General features: G+C 38.4%; 1 long non-coding RNA gene across 1 annotated transcript in view; it reads left to right on the forward strand.

Moving 5' to 3' along the window:
• LOC120993181 overlaps positions 1-18,018 on the forward strand; it is a 45,353-nt gene extending 27,335 nt beyond the window's left edge. The window contains exons 2-3 of the long non-coding RNA XR_005777155.1: positions 10,875-10,913; positions 17,704-18,018. This is a non-coding gene — a long non-coding RNA (uncharacterized LOC120993181). The remainder of the gene's footprint in view (positions 1-10,874; positions 10,914-17,703) is intronic.
• Positions 18,019-18,223: the final 205 nt, after the last annotated feature.

Genomic DNA, 18,223 nt, shown 5'->3' on the forward strand with positions numbered 1-18,223 from the left:
TTGGGCCAAGTAGTATGACGCTTGTTGATTGGCTGCTTTGCAGCCTTTCAAAAAGCGCCAAGAAAGCGCCGAACACCGAACCCGAACCCGGACTTTTACGAAAATGTTCGGGTTCGGGTCCGTGTCACGGACACCCCAAAATTCGGTACGAACCCGAACTATACAGTTCGGGTTCGCTCATCCCTACTTGCGATGTTATGTGTGGGGAGCACAATCACCATCTGAATGACTGGAGTAGTTGTCATTGTGAGGCTAATGTCCAGGTGAGGATCTCCACTCTTGTTGTGTGGACAATCACATGTCTCTGTGAATGTGGTAGACGATACACAAGGCGCGGCCTCATCTACACAATCTTGCTTGGCAATGTTTTTATGATTTTTCAAGTCTTTTATTTGCATTTGTTTGGTAAGGACCCTTTTTTTTCTATTCAATCTACAGATTTCGAAAGAGATAACAAAACAGTGATTCCATCATCGTTATGCCATTAGTAATATAATAACTAGATTTTTTGGGTCAGTTCAATTACAAAAATACCGAACATAAATTTTTTGTTAACGGAGAATACAAATGTGATCGCACTCTATATCCAGCATTCTGCCCTGCCTCCATGCTGGATGAGACATTGGTGTACATTTTGGCCAAAGCGTAATAAGCCACTCACCGCGTTAAGGTTGCCTCCATTTGAGTGGTCCCTAACACTAGTTCCTACCTGTTCATGGGCCATGACAGCCACACAAAATCCAGGGAATGCAGGTCAGCGTGCACGCCAAGCACACTTTGCTTTTAACCCCGTCCGGTGCCATTACAGCTTTCATCGGATCCAGGGATGCAAGTACCAACATGCACGCTGAGCCCACCATATACTTCTCCTGGAGCCAAATGGCCACTGGTAGGTTCTATATAAGCAGACTCAGTTTTATACTGACTTTAAAACCAGCCTCCAGGACAGATTAACTGGTCAGGTGTGCATGACTCAAAGGAGATCACCACGCCTCCAATACATACTACAAAGAAAAAAAATTGGGAATTGAGTCAGCACAACCTGTATATAGGTGCAGATCATAAATTTTTTGTTACTATTTTAAATTTTGGAACATTAAAAAAAATTGTACATCTTTTTTTGCATCCTTGTCTTCAACCGCCATAACATTTTTACTTTTTTAAAAATCCAGCTGCATGAAAGCTTGTTTTTATGGGACATGTTACTGTCTCCATTGGTACTTCTTTGGGGGTACATGCAACATTTATATTACTTTTTTACTTCATTTTGCGGGTTATGAGTTTTGTGATGTGCAATCATGTTATATAATGGTTTATTAGATATGTGATTTTAATTACATACATTATTTTTCATTTTGTTACATAAATATATTTAAATCATGAAGATGTTTAATTTTTAATTGTTCCTGGGGGAGCCCTGTGGCGTCCGTGGCAGGCTTAATTAAATGTTTAAATAACAATATGTTTTTAATTATTTTTACCGACAATAACCACCCATATGAAATTTTGTTTCTGGTTCCCTGATTGGAGATTCTTGTCATTATCGGGTTATTACCAAGTTGTGTCGAAAACCTACAGCATGTGACACTATTTTGGCCGCAAGCATCTGCCATCCCAATCACACAATTCGCAGCATCCCGACAGGGGAGTACAACAGGGCGTTACGTGTCTGTTCAGACATCAAAGATTTTCACAAGGAATGTGTCATCATTCATAATCGCCTCAAATAAAGAGGCTATCCCATTTGGTCTCTCAATTGTGTCAAAAATATTGTAATCACCAAAAATAGAGACTCTTTACTCAGAGATGGCATTGTCACAAAAAAATTCCCCCCCAAAAAATATAACACTACTAATCGTAATTCTGATTTAGTTTCCTTTTCTACCAATTATTCTTTAGAATATGATCAGATTGTTCATCTCCTTAAAAAATATTAAGCCAAACGGGCAGTTACACTAGGTAATACTTTAGCTCCCTCCATGTATGTGTCTCCAAACAGTCACATTGGCAAAAATGCAGAACATTGGCTCACATGCAAAGGCCTATATAAATGTGGTCACAACAGATGTAATACATGTAAATACATCAAACCCTGTAAGGGCTCTTTCACACGAGCAGATGCCATGCAGGTAATCCACTGTGTGAAAGGAAAGAGAGCCAAGCCCTGTTACGGACAGCAAAGACACGGAGCATTAACATGATTGATAATTCTCTGTGTCTCTCTGTGATCTTTTTACTACAAAATCACAGTGAGATAAAGTTGTCACTGTGATTTTGTATCAAAAATGTAATAGAGAGGCATTATCAATCATGTTAGTGCTCTGTGTCTCTGCTGTCCGAAACAGGGCTTGGCTCGCTTTCACGCAGCAGATTACCCGCATGGCATCCGCTCGTGTGAAAGAGCCCTAAGGCCTCTTTCACACGAGCGTGGCGGATTGGCTCCGGATGCGTTCAGGGTGCATTCTGTGAAACGTGCACCATTTTGCAAGCAAGTTCAGTCAGTTTTGTCTACAATTGCAGTCAGTTGTTCAGAATTTTTTTGCGTAGGTGCAATGCGTTTTGATGCATTTTTCATGCGTGTGATAAAAAACTGAAGGTTTACAAACAACATCTCTTAGCAACCATCAGTGAAAAACACGTTGCATTCTCACTTGCTTGCAGATGCGATGTGTTTTTCACTGAAGCCCCATTCACTTCTATGGGGCCAGAGCTGCGTGAAAAAAGCAGAATGTAGAACATACTATATAGAAAGCAAAATATAGAACATAGAGCATTGCAAAGTATAGTATAGCCATCAGCCCCACTCGATCTTCAAGATCCAAGTGGGACTTGATAAAAAGTGAAAATTAAAAATTAAAAAAATAAAGTGAAAAAAATGTAAATTAAAAATAAACAATTGCCTTTTTCTATATCTTCTCATTTATAAGAGATTAAAAAATGAAAAAATAAATAAATAAACTACACATAATTGGTATTGCCACATTCCTAATGACCTGATCTATAAAAAGATCATGGTACTTATTCTGCGTGGTAAACGCCGTACAAAATAAAAATTAAAAACAATGTTGGAATTGCTGTTTTTTTTGCCTCGCAAAACAATTGAATATAAAGTGATCATAAAGTCATATGCATCCCAAAAACAATAGCAATAAAAACTACAGCCCATCAAGCAAAAAATAAGCCCTCATACAACCATGTTGATAGAAAAATAAATAAGTTATGGGTCTTAGATTTTGGTGATGCAAAAAACAGTTTAACAAAAAGTGATTTTATGATATAAAAGTTATAGAACATTAAAATAAACAATCCAAATTTGGTGTCGCCATAACCCTATCAACCGACAGAATAAAATTATCATATCAAATATACCACATGGAGAACCCCCCCCCCCAAAAAAAAACACTGACAGAAATGCAATTTTTGCCCACTTCACTTCCTAAAAAATGTATTAACAATCTGTCAAAAAGTCATATGGACCCCAAAATTGTACCAGTAAAAATTAAAGCCAGTCCTGCAAAAAAAAACAACTAAGTTTCACAAAGCTACATTGACGTAAAAATCTAAAAGTTAGGGGTCTTTGATTCGATGATGCAAAAAAAAATAAAAAATAAAAGGTGATTTTATGATATAAAAGTGGTATACCATGAATAAAACAATATAAATTTGGTATCACCATAACCATATCAACCCATAGAATAAAAGTATCTTATAGAATATACCACATGGAGAACCCCATAAAAAATAAAAAATAAAAACACTGACAAAATTGCAATATTAGCCCACTTCACCACATAAAAATGAAATTAAAAGCAATCAAAATGTTACTATTAGAAACTATAGCCCATCTAGCAAAAAATTAGCCCCAATACAGCTCAGTCAACTATAAAATAAAAATGTTATGGCCCTTAAAATCTATTTCAGCTAATTCCATGTTAGAAAATGCAGATGCCTCTCCTTTCCTTTTGAATTCTGTCATCTGCTCATACAGCAGTTAATGACCACATATGGGGTGTTGCCATATTCAGGAGAAAATGGGTAACGAATTATGGGGTGAATTTGTTCCTGTTATCCCTTGTTAAAGTGAAAAATTTGGCCTTAAGCGATTTTTTCTTGCAAAAAAATATAATTTTTCATTCTCATAGCCAAGTTGTCACAGGGTTCCGAAGGTGCACTCGGTCCCCCATCGCCCGCAGACCTGTTGCTTAGCTTTGGGAATGAGGATTTGTGCTTGACCTCATTCCCAGGGCGGCTTTGCTGACTGGGTGGCTCCCTGCTCCTAGTCTGCCTTGAGTGCCGAGCTGATCACTCGGTGCTCGACTGGTTGGCCTGTCGGTCATGTGACGCTGGCCACGTCACATGACCCTCACTCCCCACTATAAATACAGGCAGCCTGCTGGCCACAGGTTGCCTGTTAATTTCTAGGTTCCTGGCTATTTGTTGGACTACTGAATATTTACCTGATCCTGTTCCCTGACGATCCTCTGCCTGCTCCTCCTGTACTGCGCATACATCCTGGTATTGTGACCTCGGCTCCCACCTGACTACTCTCTTAGGACTCCTCTTGTACTTCGCTACTTTCCTGGTATTTGACCCCGGCTTCTCCTGACCATTCTTTGCTTAATCCGTTGTACTGCATAGCTCTCTTGGTTCTGACCCGGTCCGTTCATGTTCCGTATTTTGTCTTGTCTGTCTTCCCTGCACATATCCTAAGTTAGGGACTGCCGTCCAGTTGTCCCCTGTCATCAGGACTCGTGAGGCAAGTAGGCAGGGCCAGGGGTGAGGGTGGAGCGCAGTGGTCACTACCCTTCCCCCTGTGTGTGTGTGTGGACGTGACCGTTACACAAGTGTTTCTAAATATTATGAAACGCCTCTGAGGTAAAACTGGTCAGTAAACCCCTCAATTAGTTATTTTAGGGGTGTAGTTTCCAAAATGGGGTCACTTTTTGGGAGTTTCTACTGTAGGGTGCCCTACTGTGCTTTTAAATATGACATGACACCCAAAAGCCGTTCCAGCAAAATCTGCCCTCCAAAAACCATATGTTGCTCCTTTCCTTCTGAACCCTGCCATGTTCCCATACAGCTTTTTACGAACATAAATGGAGTGTTTATGTAAAATGCAGAATCAGTGTAATAAATTTTGAGGTTTGTTTTGCTGTTAACCCTTGCTATGTTATAGGAAAATTTGGATTAAAATTTAAATCTGCACAAAACTAAAAATTTAAAATTTCACCTCAATTTTCCTTTAATTTTTGTGGAACACCTAAAGCAGGGGTGGGGAACCTCCGGCCCGAGGGCCGTATGCGGCCCACGGTATCATTTCATGTGGCCCCCGGCCCCCTGCCAGAACATAATGTGAAAATGCTTATGACCCCTTCCATTATGGAAGCGGTCATTAGCATACGGGAGGCACAGGAAGGTGAGAACAGCACTGCACTGGCTGTCCTCACCTTCCCTGGTCTTCTTTCAGCCCCACACTGTGTCCTGACACATCCAGCGTCAGGACGCAGTGCACGTAGACGTGCACTATGACCTGACGCTGTGCGGTGTGAGGTGACAATATAGTGCGGCAGGAAGAAGAACAGGGAGGGTAAGTGAATCTGCCAAGAGGCAGCGCCGTACGGAGCTGGAGAGGTAAGTTTATTTGTTTATCTTAAATACAGTATCTGATCTGATGTCTGATTGGGGCTGATCTGAGGCTAAAGGAGGGTGGGGAGGGTCTGATGGGGGTCTGATCTGAGGCTTGGGAGGGTCTGATCTGAGGCTGGGGGTGTCTGATCTGAGGCTGGGGTTTGATAGGGGTCTGATCTGAGACTAGGGGGGCTGATGGGGGCTGATCTGAGGCTGGGGAGGGTATGATGGGGGCTGATCTGAGGCTAGGGAGGGTATTATGAAGGTCTGATCTGAGGCTGGGGGGTCTTATAGGGGCTGATCTGACCCTGGGGGGTCTGATGGGGGCTGATCTGAGGCTGGGCGTCTGATCCGGGTCTGGTCTGAGGCTGGGGGTCTGATGGGAGTCTGATCTGAAGCTAGGAAGGGTCTGATTGGGGTCTAATCTGAGGCTTAGAGGTCTGATGGGAGTCTGATCTGAGTCTGATGTAGGCCTGGGGGGTCTGATAGGAGGCTGATTTCAGGCTGATGGAGGTGGGGGCAGATATTTTGCTGAGAAAGGGACAAAGGCAGGGACAGTTGCGAAGAAAGAGGCAGGGAGAGTGAAAGCTGGGTGAACCCCTCTCTGGACCCCCTGGGTTTAGCTTCCTGCCATTAATGTCAAATAAGTAACATTCTGAACTTAAAAATTAGACTGCTATGTGTGGTCAATATGGCGCCTGTATTGTATGTAATATACTGTATATATATAGTGCAGGCGCTATTTTGTGCTGCAAAAATACAGCCCTCTAGATTATTTTAATTGAAGTGCAATTTCTGTAACTTATCCCTAAGTCAATTATATGTTTGACCAAATACAGCAGTAAAAAAATTTTATTGAGAATTTTGTATGGCCCCCGAATGATGTTACAAATATCCAAATGGCCCTTGGCAGCAAAATGGTTCCCCACCGCTGACCTAAAGGATTAACAGATTATAAAACCAGTTTTGAATAATTTTAGGAATGTAATTTCTAAAATGAGGTAATTTATGGGTGGTTTCTATTATATAAGCACCTCAAAGTTACTCCAGAGCTGAACTGGTCCTTGAAAAAGGTCAGTTTTGAAAATTTTATAGAACATTTAAAAATTGCTTCTTAAATTATAAGCCTTTTAACATCCTAAAAAATTCAAATGTAATTTTCAAAATGATGCCAACATAAAGAAGACATATAGGGAATCTTAAGGAAAAACTATCTAATGAGGTATCACTATCTGCCTTTAAGGTGTAGAAATTAAAATTTAGAAAATTAATTTTTTTTTCCAAATTTTCTGTTAATTTGGGATTTTTTATAGCATAAAGGTAAAACATACCGACCCAAATTTACCACTAACATGAAGTACAATTTGTCACGAGAAAATTTTCTCAGAATGGCTTGTATAAATAAAAACGTTCCAAAGTTAATAGCACATAAAGTGACATATATCAGATTTACAAAATTAGACCTGGTCATGAAGATGAAAAATGGCTTGTTCTTGAAAGGGTTAAGACTGATATGTTATACCTATTTTGATAACCTTATTCACACTGCATTTTGCCTTCTTTTTAAGTGTACTATCTGCAATATGTGTCTGTACTGGGCTTGGTATATTATATAACTCTTTTATTAAGATGTTTGCATTCCAGCTCCTATTCCATTCACACCAGATTTTCTGTCTTACTGCTTTTCCAGCCTGCCTGTCAGTATATATATTTTTAGCATGTTCTATGTCTTGTATGCTGTGAGGAAGGGCTTGTTTGCCTGATTAATGTCTATCTGATTAAATACATACACATTTGTCTGAATTTCTATAGATCAAATAAGAGAAATGATCAGAAATGATTTACTTCATTAAGTTCATGAATTGTTATGAAGCATCAAACATTTTATAGACTTAAGACGAGAAATGGACTCAATTGTGTAAGTATCAGCTAATAAAGGAATAATCACAGTCAGGAGAAAACCAAGCAGATGACCTGAAGAGGTTTTGGTTCTCAGAACTGGAGATGACACAGATATGTGAGAATCCAGTGAAGACAACCTGAACTTGTATCATGGTGATGGCCACAAGTGAATTACAGAACATACAGTGTGGACCCAGTAGTGATGGTGTCATATATAAAAATGATATGATATTTATAAATTGAACGATTGAGCAACCAGGAAATATAGAAATGTCTGTGATTGTGATAATTAACACAAGTATTACTTCACAGACCATGATGATATGCTAATGGTTGTCTGGTAATTGTATGATTTAAAGCCTAAAAACAAAAACTAAAAAATTGTCAAAGAGTATTCATCCTGTGTCATTCACCCTCCAGATGAAATCTGTAAGAAATAAGTACAATTGAATAACAGAAGTCTTATAATCTGCTATACTGGATATAATATGGAGTATTTCATATATGTGAATTATAGATGGAGAGTCATGTGGTTCTAGGTCTTGATGGAAAGTATCAGGGTGTAAAATGCTCATTGTTTAAACTGATTCTCACATGAAAAGGTCTTGGAGAATCCCAGGAATCTCTTACAGATGCTAAATAGGAGTGTGAACAATAGGTCTCTACCCTGCAAATACAATGTGTAAATGAAGAACCATCTCAAGAGGACAGAAAATGCTAAACTGGAGAAGGTGGCACCATTATTCTGCCATTGTATATGGTAATGATGGAAGCCAGATCTGATCATCAAAGGTTTCATTGATAATGAAGGTGGGACTGAGCATCTCCTGGAGGAAGAGGAGGAGCAGATAGCTATAGCCACCAAAGGGGTATAAAAGACCCAAGCATGGCTCAGAAATCTGGAATTTATCAAGGGAATTTACTTTAATCACTGACTTGCTGAGGAGAAGACACTTGCTGAAGATAAAGTCCTGAGTGTGTGGAGGGTCCACATCTGGTAAGTATCACTGAACTGACGGTAAATGGAAGCAATTGTAAGATATTGTAATCTGTGCTGTGTATAAGGGCAATGTGTCTCTGTATTGTCTCTTGTGTATGTCTCCATGTAGATTTCCATATATAAGTCCCATCATAACTGGACACTGATTTTCCACTTTTTACAATACACATTTTCTACACTTCTTGTATTTCATTTCTTGCACTGAACCTTTAGAATCAGACTCAGTAAGAGGGAGGAAATTCTTACAATGGGAATAACTCTTTCCTGGAGGTTCAGTGATGGCAGCAGTGACTGGTGATTGTCCGCACAGTAGTGTGTAGGTAATTGTACACGCAGTGTCCATACATTTGATAGTACATACCTGTAACTATGCAGGGAACACGGACAATCACCGATCCTGACTTCCATCGCTGGACAGAAAGAAGATAATTTTGTGAAAGATTCATAAATAAACAAGCACTTACCATCCAAATCACATCTAAAACCAATTTGATACAAAAAGGTTACTTAAAATTGCTATTTATTTCTTGCTTATAAAAATGTTGTACTTCACAATGGCAATATTAAAATGTGCAAATAATTTCCAGTCGACGTCTACTTAAATCTTTGCCTTTCATAAATAGGCAAAAGATCCAAAAAGGTTCAAACTGATCAATAGGATGCGATAATTCATATATTAAATCCAATACATATATAGAAGTGTCATTCATAGATAAATAAAAAGGAATATGATGCGTTCAAAACCTATGGGTGCGATAATTCATATATTAGGTCCAATATATACATATAAACTGGTATAAAATAATAGTAGTGTCACTCTTTCATGGTTTGCTGTATAAAAAATGCTGTAGTATGAGGTACTGTAAAATAAGATCTGTCCATTCATACACTTGGCGTATAAGAAAGAAGGATCCTTTTTCAATTGTAAGTGCCTTCCTTTTCTTGCATATATACATGAATATAGATAGATATATATGTTTCCACTCACTTTATAGTTGCTTCAACGTCTACACCAGAGGCGTCCCTCGTGGTGTAGATACACTCACCCACCCTCGTATTGATGTGAGGCCTGTGTGTGTTGGCTCTCTGTGTAGCGGTCGTGTTCCTTCGGTCCCGCGGTGAAACTGGCGTCTCACGTGATGCTCCGTCACGTGACTCTTGTGTCAGAGCTTGTGATTCAATTTCTGTCACGTGATGCCTCGGGTGGGTGTTGAATAAAGCGTGAGAGGAAATCTTTTTAGTTTGTCCTGCAATCCTTTTTTAGATATTGCAGTTAGATGGACAATGTGAACGGGTAATGGTGGGTAGTAACTAGTAACCGCAACTACCCACCATTACCCGTTCACATTGTCCTTTTTGAACTCATCATATTCCTTTTTATTTATCTATAAATGACACTTCTATATATGTATTGGATTTAATATATGAATAATCGCATCCTATTGATCAGTTTGAACCTTTTTGGATTTTTTACCTATTTATGAAAGGCAAAGATTAATGTGGACGTCGACTGGACATTATTTCAATAATAGTATATTAGTTGGATGCACAGGGTGATTGACACGCTAAAAAGGGTGCTCTCAGTCTTGCAGCGTCACCCCGCTGCTGTGAAAGAAGGAAATATAGATGAGATGACTGGGCACACCTAAGATATTGGTAACTAATGTTTATTGTACTAGTTAAAATAGTAGAAATGACAAATATGTTACTAAAATATGATATAGTAAATATATACAGTATGACAGTATGGGCTTATATCACTTCCACGTAATCAACAGCACTCAAGAAAAAACACTCAAGATAAAAATCGCTCAAGATGAGAATTCTGTATATTTGTGAATGGAGTAGAAATTAGTCACTAGTGGATAACGGTATATGATGTCTGTGACTAACAGCCTTACTCCAGACACAAAGCAAGTGGATAAAATAGATGCATAATAATAATGTAGATTTGGCATAAAATAGCAATAAACAGTAGCAATCTAAATAGCAGTGGACGTCGACTGGACATTATTTGTACATTTTAATATTGCCATTGTGGAGTACAACATTTTTATAAATAAGCAAATATATATTTTAAAGTTTTTTTTTGTCTTATGTGTGAAATAATTATTAATTTTAACTGATCTTTTTGCATAAAATTGGTTTTAGAAGTGATTTATGAATTTTGAACCATAATTTATTACCTCAGTGACTGGGTGAGTCATTTTTAAACTAAGCACCCCTACCATAGTTAAATGAGATAGTAGAGCCAATATACAAACTATATACTAATTTTGTGAAAGAGTTTTACTGACAGGGCTAAAAATCTGTGATTAACTCTCCTATATCATTTTCTCTATAGATATCGTTATCTGCTCCCCTAACTAGAGATATAATACAGGTCAGTACATATAACACATATTGTAGACAGTACATAGTGTAGAGGATGGTGGAGCACAAAACATTGCCTTTTGATGTAATTTTGTGCTCTTATGACTTCTATAAATGTAAAAGTTAAGTTAGATGCACAGGGAGGTTGATGCACCAAGTAGGGTGCTCTCAGTTTTAGCAGCGTCACCCCGCTGCTAGAGTGGGATAAATGTAGAAGAGAGATAACTGGGCACACCTAGGATATTGGTAATTGGTATTTATTAGTTAGTTATGTAAGTTAATAAAAGTTTATTAAAAGTACTTGCGATTGTCTGGAATGTAAAATCACTATCACACTATTAAGTAACATACAAAATATCAAAATATCAATTCTGCGTCCCAGTGGTTGGAGTGGAGCCGCAACAGTCAAAAACGACAATTGAGCAGCCTCACTCCAATCCCTGCGCAAGCAGAACAAATATGATACTTATAGGCTACATACACCAAAGTAACATTAAGTTGGCGGATTACTGCAGCAATAACATATAGAGGTGATAAAAGTGATAAAATAAGTCCAATATAAAAGGAATAATGTCCTGGTAACGTTATATTTTTTTATTATATATTTTATTATATATTTTAATATCCTCATAGAAACATCTTATGGGTATTGGTGTGTATACACATATATATATATATTTTGGGCTGCACAAGACTCTATATTATGTTTAACATTATGAACAATATGCCCATGGGGCTTATGTAATTTGTCCAATTTTTTGGGCAAGAACACAACTAACCATTGAGATTTGATCCCTCATTTCAGAAAAAACTAATAACATATAAGGAAAAAAATCAAAAAAATCAAAATTATAAAAAATATTACTATATGAGTGTACACCAATACCCATATCGATTTCCTCCCTCTAGGCATATGGATATCCGACTCTATAGAGGCATTAATATATGATCCTCTGGAGTTAGAATTTATATATTGTATTGTGAATATAGCACCACGGTGCGTTTTTAATACTCATCTCCCTCATTTTATATAACAAAATACTTTTTATACGTCTCTACATTCCTGTTCTTATAGACACTCTTACAGATATTTTCTATATATAGTGGTGGAATGGTGAGATATTTGTCGAAAAATCTTCTGAAATGTTCTACATATGTGTTGTATATCACATATATATATATTTATAAACGTACCATTTTATATTGTATCATCTGGACGGCGGTAGGCGACAGCAAAGACGCTAGTGAACCGCAGCTTTGTCATCTAGTTGTTTCACATTGCAACAAATGATGCAGTATATAAGTGATTACTACTTTATAAACGTGCAAACATAACAATGGTTTCCTAATAAGCAGAATAAGTAAAGCGGAACTGTTACACTTACAAGGAAAATATCCGCCGATGAGATATAAAGTTTTTTTCTGGACTTCCAGAACTGAATTCTGAACCGGGGTTTGTAAAGCTCTTTGCCAGAGCATAAAAGAATGGTCTCTTGGGGAGGTCGGATAGCCACTGATGAAGGGGATACTCTAACCCCGAAACGCGTCTGGTCTGACCCCCCAAATTCAAGCATATGCGAGTGCACCGCATCGACTGGAGAAAGGAACAATCTTGAGCCGACTCGTCATGTACAGCCGATCTGAAACATCCACCTGAAAGGTTGGGATATTCTATTAGGACTCAAACAAGCGGGACCTCGTGCAGTGATTTGACTGCGAACAGGTGATTTACAGCATCTACCGCGAGCCCTGCCCGACTGCACAAAAACCAGGATTAAGTTTCGTTAGACGGCAGAGGTTTCTCCTCATTGTGAGAACCCTCCATCACCGGTAAGACTGTTCCTCTATGTACTTCTGTCCAATTGTCGGATTAATTAATTTTAGACCATAAGCGGGACGCCGCTGGCCTAATGATCGAATGAACCAAACTATTGCACCATTGTGAATAGACTATACAACATCACCTGTGGGTACCTTTGGCATATTTGGACATTTTGCTAACCTTCAGGAGAAACGAATTTCTATTTATAACGTTACCAGGACATTATTCCTTTTATATTGGACTTATTTTATCACTTTTATCACCTCTATATGTTATTGCTGCAGTAATCCGCCAACTTAATGTTACTTTGGTGTATGTAGCCTATATGTATCATATTTGTTCTGCTTGCGCAGGGATTGGAGTGAGGCTGCTCAATTGTCGTTTTTGACTGTTGCGGCTCCACTCCAACCACTGGGACGCAGAATTGATATTTTGATATTTTGTATGTTACTTAATAGTGTGATAGTGATTTTACATTCCAGACTATCGCAAGTACTTTTAATAAACTTTTATTAACTTACATAACTAACTAATAAATACCAATTACCAATATCCTAGGTGTGCCCAGTTATCTCTCTTCTACTTCTATAAATGACTTCTTGAGATCATGTCTATTTGGGGGCAGTCTTCTAATGTCTATTTATATAATAAGGAGATGAAGGGTATATAGTAGAATAGGATGATTTTCTAATAAATTGTATCAGTTGATTTCCATATGTTGACTTCTGTAAGACTCAGAGGAATTTGATATTTTTTACACTGACTGTACATTACTTTACAACTATTAGTTTTAACATTTTAATTAGTTTCCATCAGATCCTTTGGGATTTGTACAATATGATATAAAATGTGTAAAATGCTGTACAGATCTAATTACACCCAGGAATCAGCTTATTGTAAAAACACAAATTCAGAATGAAGGTTAATGTTATTAGGGAGAGTTTAGTCCTTAAAGAGGACCTTTCACTCATTATGACAATGTGAACTAAGTATACAGACATGGAGAGCAGTGCCCGGGGATCTCACTGCACTTACTATTATCCCCGGGCGCCGCTCCGTTCTCCTGCTATGCCCTCCGGTATCTTCGCTCACTAAGTTATGGTAGGCGGAGATTTCAGTCACTAAATTATGGTAGGCGGAGTCAGCCCTTGTTCTGCTGTAGCGCTGGCCAATCGCAGCGCAGAGCTCACAGCCTGGGAGGTTCTTTTCTCCCAGGCTATGAGCTCTGCAATGCGATTGGCCAGCGCTACAGCAGAACAAGGGCAGACTCCGCCTACCATAACTTTGTGAACGAAGATACCGGAGGGCATAGCGGGAGAACGGACTGGCGCCCGGGGATAATAGTAAGTGCAGTGAGATCCCCGGGCGCCGCTCTCCATGTATGTATACTTAGTTAACATTGTCATAATGGGTGAAAGGTCCTCTTTAAGGCATAATGTGGTCCATGTTTCAGTCCCCAAGGGGTTATTGGGGTGTAAGTACCAGTTAGGGATTATTTAATACGTTAATGTGATTTGGGGTCCACATGTCAGTTTTTTACTGAATTTTTGCATTGCCTACATCATGTGTATTGAAAACACACCACAGAGAGTCATTATAGCCTTGAAAGCACATGGTGACTGATTGTATCTTAGATAAATGTAGGGTGCTTTAGAGGTCAGGATTAACTTATCATATTAAGTAATCATTTTGTAGGGGGATTATAGAGGAGAACTTTAACCACTACAGGACCGCCGTACGCAGGATTGATTCCTGGCGGCGGCCCTGTTATTCCTCCTGGACGCGCCGGGGCGTCATCTCGCGAGACGCGAGATTTCCTGTAAACGCGCGCACATAGGCGCACGTGTTCACAGGATCTGCAGGTAAACTAGTGTATCTACAGCCTGCCAGCGGCGATCATTCGCTGGCAGGCTGTAGATGCAATTTTTTTAACCCATAAAAGGTATATTAGACGCTGTTTTGATAAAAGCGTCTAATATACCTGCTACCTGGTCCTCTGGTGGTCCCTTTTGCTTGGATCGACCACCAGAGGACACAGGCAGCTCTGTGAAGTAGCACCAAACACTACTACACTACCCCCCCTGTCACTTATTAACCCCTTATTAACCCCTGATCACCCCATATAGATTCCCTGATCACCCTCTGCCATTGATCACCTGTAAGGCTCCATTCAGACGTCTGTATGTGTTTTGCGGATCCATGGATCCGCAAAACAAGGACACCGCAGATCCTCAAAACACGGACACCGGCACATTGCCAGAACTATATAGAAAATGCAATTGCGGACAAGAATAGGACATGTTCTTTAGGCTCTACAAAAAACGCAGTGTTCGCCCGATCAGGCCTGATCTTGTGCGCACACTTGCGTTCAGTACCCCCACTGCAGTGACAGAATTTTTTTTTTTCTGATCACTGGAAAAACACCGTAAAATCGCTGTGGCGCTATAAAGATCACTTTTGAGGGGCATGGCGAGTTCATAGAAGATTTTTTTTTTTGGCACAAGTTAGCGGAAATGGATTTTTTTCGTTTTTTCTTACAAAGTCTCATATTCCATTAACTTGTGACAAAAAATAAAATCTCACATGAACTCACCATACCCCTCACGGAATCCAAATGTGTAAAATTTTTTAAACATTTATATTCCAGACTTCTTCTCACGCTTTAGGGCCCCTAAAATGCCAGAGCAGTATAAATACCCCACATATGACCCCGTTTTGGAAAGTATCAGTTGATTTCCATATGTTGACACCCCAATGTATTCGCTGAGGGGCATATTGAGTCCATGAAAGATTGAACTTTTTATCACAAGTTAGCGGAAAGGGAGACTTTGTGAGAAAAAAAAAACTATTTCCGCTAACTTGTGTCAAAAAAAAAACGTCTATGAACTCGCCCTGCACCCCACGGAATACCTTGGGGGGTCTTCTTTCCAAAATGGGGTCACATGTTGGGTATTTATACTGCCCTGGCATTTTAGGGGCCCTAAAGCGTGAGAAGAAGTCTGGGATCCAAATGTCTAAAAATGCCCTCCTAAAAGGAATTTGGGCCCCTTTGCGCACCTAGGCTGCAAAAAAGAGTCACACATGTGGGTGAGAGAAATATCTCTATATAATGACAACTTTGTATAAAAAAAATGGGAAAAGTTGTCTTTTAGAGAGATATTTCTCCCACCCAGCATGGGTATATGTAAAAAGACACCCCAAAACACATTGCCCTACTTCTCCTGAGTATGGCGATACCACATGTGTGACACTTTTTTGCAGCCTAGGTGGGCAAAGGGGCCTAAATTCTAAAGAGCATCTTTAGGATTTCACAGGGCATTTTTTACACATTTGGATTTCAAACTACTTCTCACGCATTAGGGCCCCTAAAATGCCAGGGCAGTATAACTACCCCACAAGTGACCCCATTTTGGAAAGAAGACACCCCAAGGTATTTCGTGATGGGCATAGTCAGTACATGGAAGTTTTTATTTTTTGTCACAAGTTAGTGGAATATGAGACTTTGTTAGAAAAAAACCCCATAAAAAATCATCATTTTCCGCTAACTTGTGACAAAAAATAAAAAGTTCTATGAACTCACTATGCCCATCAGCGAATACCTTAGGGTGTCTACTTTCCCAAATGGGGTCATTTGTGTGGTTTTTCTACTGTCTGGCCATTGTAGAACCTCAGGAAACATGACAGGTGCTCAGAAAGTCAGAGCTGCTTCAAAATGCGGAAATTCACATTTTTGTACCATAGTTTGTAAACGCTATAACTTTTGCGCAAACCAATAAATATACACTTATTGCATTTTTTTTAATTAAAGACATGTAGAACAAAAATTTTTAAGAAAAATTTATATAGAAATGTAGTTTTTAAAAAAAAATATTACAACTGAAAGTGAAAAATTAAATTTTGATTAATAACAAAAAAAGTAAAAATGTCAGCAGCAATAAAATACCACCAAATGAAAGCTCTATTACTGAGAAGAAAAAGAGGTAAAATTCATTTGGGTGGCAAGTTGTATGACCGAGCAATAAACCGTGAAAGTAGTGTAGTGCAGAATTGTAAAAAGTGGTCTGGTCATTAAGGGTGTTTAAGCTAGGGATGCTGAGGTGGTTAAAATTTGCAGACAATACTGTTCTCTATAAGGTAATGAAAACCCTAACCCTAATATTGTATTACAGAGACATTTGATCTCTTGGGAAGAGAAATTTCAAGTAAAGTTTCATGCATAAAAATGAAAGGATAACGAATTGGGTAAAGAAACAAATTCTCCCATTATATGTTATATATAATTATATGTTATATATACATTATATGTTATATAGCAAATACATTATAGCATTGTCACAAAAATAGAGTTGGGTATGTGGGTGTATAGTAAATGTAATAAAAAATTAAATTATCAATAGTGTTGCCAGTTTATAAACTACCAGCACCTCCCTGATAGACAAAGAGACAGGATTGTCTGGTTTTAGATTTATTAAATAAGTAAACTCTTAAAAAGATAAAAAATAAATTCACAAGGGACTGATAAAATCTAATCAAGTTCTGTATCATTGTAATAGCCCGGGATAATGCTACATAGTATATGGGCCAAAGTATAAAGTTCATAAAGAAATAATATTACAGTGCAAAAAAAAAACAACTTTATATCAACACAATGGTATAGACTGGTCTGCAGGATTAATAGCCAACCAAAGTGCTAAAGAGGTAAAGCACAAAAATAAATAGAGGAACATAAGTCCCTGAATGTGACATCCAAGGAGTCTCAATACAAGACTATTCAAGAAGAGGTGTGCAATGACTTGGTGTAGCATTTAGCTCTTATCTATGTGTATGACTGATAAAATGTGGAGCTTTGTTGGGGGATGTCAGCAGTGATAAGTGTGAGGAAGCAGGTTACATATATTTATGTATTTGTAGCATTAATTAATTAGTAGAAAGGAAAATAAGGACCTTTTATCTCATAAATCTTTTCTTCTTTCTCCAGGTGAGGACAGCATAAGAGGCTACTAGAAATATATCATCTCTTCCTCTTATGAAGTAGAAGATAATCAAGTGCGACTTGTTAGTAATAGAACTAAAAACAGACTGGGTGAAATGTCTGCAAGATCTGAATATATTAAACTTTTTGAAAAGACATTTCAGGAAACTCAACAAGGTGAAAGGTTATTTAAATGTCCAGAATGTGAGAAATCATTTATTACAAAAGCATATTTTGTTGTACATCAGAGAATTCACACAGGAGTGAAGCCATATTCATGTTCGGAATGTGAGAAATGTTTTACTTCAAAATTACAACTGGTGAGACATCAGAGAATTCACACAGGAGTGAAGCCATATTCATGTCCTGAATGTGAGAAATGTTTTAGTCAAAAATCATATCTTGTTGTGCATCAGAGAATTCACACAGGAGAGAAGCCATTTTCATGTCCTGAATGTGAGAAATATTTTAGTCGAAAATCATATCTTGTTGTGCATCAGAGAATTCACACAGGAGAGAAGCCATT

Source organism: Bufo bufo, chromosome 3, assembly GCF_905171765.1.
Source record: "Bufo bufo chromosome 3, aBufBuf1.1, whole genome shotgun sequence".
Classification (NCBI taxonomy): domain Eukaryota; kingdom Metazoa; phylum Chordata; class Amphibia; order Anura; family Bufonidae; genus Bufo; species Bufo bufo.